Consider the following 4826-nt stretch of genomic DNA (forward strand, 5'->3'; position numbering starts at 1 on the left):
GCTCCTGATGTGAATGGGAATCACGACTTGACATAAATGTGAAAGATTATGTGTCCACGGGGCTGATTTGATTCTCACTGGAGTGTTCATTTATTTGCTGTGATTTCACACATCTGCTTTGGCCACAATGCCTTATTACATTAATCCCTGTGCTATCATTACACATAGGTATATTCTCTATATACAAGGTGGGTGGAGAATGAGGAATTTGTACATGTGATTTTTTTTTAAAGGGTTACATCGCCTTTTATTCAAAGGACTAGCCAGCAGAAAATGTTAAATTGCCAGTATTTGGAATCACACTCCTTGGGACTGAGACACAGTTTGGCATTTGGGTCCCTAGATTGCAGAATAGCTTTAAAGGTAACAGGCTCAGCAGCATCCTAGGCCACACAGACAGGCTCTACTTATGATCGGTGGGTTGGACAGATTTACTCCTATAGGAAATGTCTCTAAATTTTGTCTGGACAGCAAAATCAAAAGTCTTCCCCCTCAATATTTTAGCTAGGGCTTAATAGGGGAGGAAATACAAGAGAAGAAAGGAGAAAAATAACTTTGCAGCAAAGAGGAGGAGATTTCATTTGCCACTTTGTTCTTTTAAGTTTCACAAGGCAGGGTGGGTTTGGCCCATCAGAAGACAGTTTGATGGTTTCATTAGGAAACATGTATGTAAGCCACGCGGGGAGATAAAGCTCAATTAATCCTCGCTGTTTGTGAATGAAATGCGGAGGGCTTTAACACAGGGGCCAATCTCATACTGAACGCTGCCCTGGAGCCACACAAATCCCAGGAGGCTACACATGCTGGCACTTCCTGGAGCCTGTGCACCCAGGGCTGTGACCAGCTTTCTGCATCCGTCCGCCTCTCCGATGCTCCAGTGCAGGGCTTGCTAGCTCAGCAGCGTTCTTTATGTTCGTTCAGCAAGTGTTGGGACCACAGAGAGGGAGAGCAGCGCAAAGGAAGAGCAGGGGTTAGTGTAGCAAGCAGGCGTTCGAATGAGGGATCCAGGCTGCTCCAAGGATGGAGGGACTTGCATGTGGCAAAAGGAAACCCCTTTCTCCTCTTGGTTTGAATGAACTTAGGTCCTGAGGGAGCCAGGACCCACCGATATTTAGGGAACATGCAGCTTTCCCAGGTGGAGGGGGATAGAGACCAGAGTCGCTCTCCTACTCCTACAATAAACTTCAGATTCCACAAGCAGACACTATGGAACGCACCATGAGGCATACCCTCCACTCCCCAGGACTTTAGTCAAGGAAAGGGAAGGTCAACTGATTCACTTTCATTCTTACATCTTACACAAAGTTCCTGGGGAGGGTTCATTTATTGAAGATTTGAAGCTGCAATGCTAACAGGGTCACCTGGGAATCTGTGGTTGAGAAGAGAAGGAGGTTCAAAACACACATAAGGTAAGAGCTAACCCAGACACAGCCATTCAGTAAACTGTTAGTAACTCTCCACTCCCTGTATTAGAATATTCAACTGTGCCCTCCGTTATGTGCCTTTACAGTTTTTCCACTAAATAGGAGAAAATTTCTCTGCTCTATTAATAAAAATTACCGTGTGGTAAGACATGGCTTTGCAAAGCCAACAATCCAGGCAGTAATTTCCTTTAGATACTTGCACGTGGCTATGCCCTCATGATCCAAACAACCTTAATTCCCCTTTTCTTTTTCAAAGGTCACATTTTCCATCTTTTAAAATTATTTGGTCCTCAGGAATGTTTGAGATCTTGCTCCCTGGCATATGTAATCAGTTTGGCTCAAATAAACTCTTTTTTAAAATTAATTAATTTTTAAATATATCTTTATTGATTTCAGAGAGGAAGGGAGAGGAAGAGAGAGACAGAGACATCAATGATGAGAGAGAATCATTGATCTGCTGCTTCCTGCACACCCCACACTGGGGATCAAGCCCACAACCTGGGCATATGCCCTGACCAGGAATCAAATTCTGATTTGTGGTTCATAGGTCGACACTCAACCACTGAGCCATGCCTACAGGGCTAAAAAAATTTTTTTAATTATTTTGTCTTCTCTAAGACTCTTAAAGAACACTTGCCTCATAGCTTTTTCCTTAGCTACTTGTCTGACTTTAGGCAAGCCACCTAATTTGGGGGTCAATTTTAACATCTGTGAAATGGAATGGATTGGATTTCCTGATTTCTATCCTGCCCTAATACTCACAGAAGCAGAAGTACTCAACTTCTTATTGTTATCAGAGCCAATGGAAAGAACTTAATGAAAATGCAGGTAGTTAAACCTCACTTCCATAGATTTTAATTTAGCAGGTTTTGGGTGGGACCCCAGAATCTGTATTTTTAATGAGTAGCCCCAGATGATGTAATGTTTATACTGTAAGTTCCATTGTTTTTTACCCCAAATAATTACACTAATAGAATAAGTGAGTTTTAAGTCAGAGCTAGAGGAAAGAACTTCCCAGGTGACTTAGATGGGGATTTTCAACCAAAGGGGACTTGAGACAGTAAGAATCTAGCTGGATGAGACAATGGCCCTATTAGAGCAAGTTATTAATTGAAAGCAGCATTGATAGGGCTCAAAAAGGGAACACAACATCATGAGTGTAAAACAACTTATGAGTGATTTTTAAAAATAAAAACAGTTAAGCCTGACTCGCTTGGCTCAGTGGTTGAAGATCACCTATGAACCAGGAGTTCACGGTTGGATTCCGGATCAGGGCACATGGCTGGGTTGTGGGCTCTATTCTACAGTAGGGGGCATGCAGGAGGCAGCCAATCAATGATTCTCTCTCATCATTGATGTTCCTTTCTCTCTCTCTTCTCCTTCCTCTCTAAAATCAATAAAAATATTTTTAAATAAATAAAAATAAAAACAGTTGTTTTCAAAGTGTGGTGGGGATAATAGATTTTAACCTAAAAACAGGCTACCAAATTTAAGAGTTGAGCCTTTTCAAATATAGGTTCTCTGTACAGGTGCTTTTGTGTGTTTATACACATGCATTATGTATACATGTGTTCATATGTTGAATCTATAGGACATATTAAAGTATAATTCACAATAATAAACTAATAATTAACAATGTAGTAATAGCCTAGTGCTTGAAAATTGTATTATAAGAATATTTGAAATGTATCTGCTGCAATTTATGGTCTTAAGATATCATCTTTAAGAATCTGGAAAAGCCACATGTGTAGAACATCATGATTTTGAGTTGTGTAGCCTTATTTCAGACATTTAAAAAGGTTAAACAGATTTTCCATGGGACTTTCTCACTCATTCATTCACTCCCTGCCCAAGATCTTTAACTCCAAAAGTGTCTGCCAGCAAAGGCGGGAATACAGGGAGGCAGAGCCTAAGGGAACAGGGGGGAGCCTGAGAAAACACACCAAGTCTGAGTTGGGGGATCACCATTCCATTTGGAAGCTGATTGGACAATCGATTATCCATCTCCTTTTTTGAACAGGCTGAAGCTCTAACCACTGAAGACACAGGCCAGGGCAATCATCCATCTCCATTTTTGCACCTCCTCCCTGCCCTGCAGGAAATAAAAAGTGCCCGCTTTAGCCCTAATGTTCCATTTACACCCTCTACCTTTCTCCACTTTTAGTGGGCTCTTTTACTTCTTTGCAGTGAAAAGCTGCTTCCTTGGGGTAAAGGTGCCAGGCCTAGGAGAGATCTTACTGATCCCTCTTACACTGAAGCTTGGGTTGTGCCTTTGAACTCTGCACTTTATGCAGATGTGCATTGTTAATAGACTCAAGCCCATGCCATGTGCCCATCTTCCCTGTCCCGGCCACCAGCTTGGTTGCTCTTGAACTGAAGGCTCAGGGTGGTGTGGGTTATGTAATACTGCTATGTGCCATGATCACTGTGGATAATTAAGACTTCATCAGATGCCTAGAATGAGTTAGCAACCCTTTCACAGCTGTATTTTTAAAAAGGTGACAACTACTTACCCATTTGGTACATGGAATATTCCCAACTGCTGGGTCTCCTAATACTGACCCCGAGCTCATTAGCAGCCTGGTGTGATTGTTTCCATTTTCTAGAGACCAATTAAGCAGTTGCTCGACAGAACTCACAACAAAAATGTAAATTTAAAAACCTGCTGGTGGAGAGAAAGCCAAGGCAGGCGGGCTAGGGTAAGAGGAGTTTGGGTGAGGATGTGAGTGGCTCTGTTTCTGCTAGTGGAGTACTGGGCCTCCTTGAGCTCAGAGTCCACCACAGTTTACCTGAGAAGCACCCCCTCCCCCCATAAATAAATAAATAAATAAATAAATAGAAAAGAAAACAGCAGAGACCACCCATTGGCCCACGCAAGACACCTAATTACAGATTTATGCCAAGACCCCCCCTCCTCAGAGGCAGCTTCACACCAGCGTTTCAGCTTCAGCCTAAATGGACTGTGTGCCATCAAGCTCCCCTCACCCCTGCACCGGATCCACGGAGGCATCAAACCGCAGGCACATTCTGCACCATGTAGTCCTCTCAAGGGAGATCGAAAAACGTCCTACCGTCGTCCCCATTCGCCTTCCCCAACCAGCATCTCCCTTTAGAGAGGGAATTTCTGTTGCCTCCTAGAAGACAAAAAAGCAAAAGATGAGGTTTGTACATAGCGAGAGGCTAAACTACCTACTTCGGTCCCTCCCCGCTCACCCACGCGTCTGCTCCGGCCCCGCCTCCTCCTGCAGGGGGCGGACGGTCAGGTGAGGTTACCTGGGCGCAGAAGCCCCGAGGGGCGGTGCGATCCTGTCTTTCGGAGTCGCCCCATTCCCCGCCCCTAGGGCCGCAGGACTCTTCCCCCCTCTGCCCCCGCGCGCGTCCCCTGCCCCGCGGGCTTCAGCG

The sequence above is a fragment of the Myotis davidii genome, unplaced genomic scaffold, assembly GCF_000327345.1.
Source record: "Myotis davidii unplaced genomic scaffold, ASM32734v1 scaffold46, whole genome shotgun sequence".
NCBI classification, from domain to species: Eukaryota; Metazoa; Chordata; class Mammalia; order Chiroptera; family Vespertilionidae; genus Myotis; species Myotis davidii.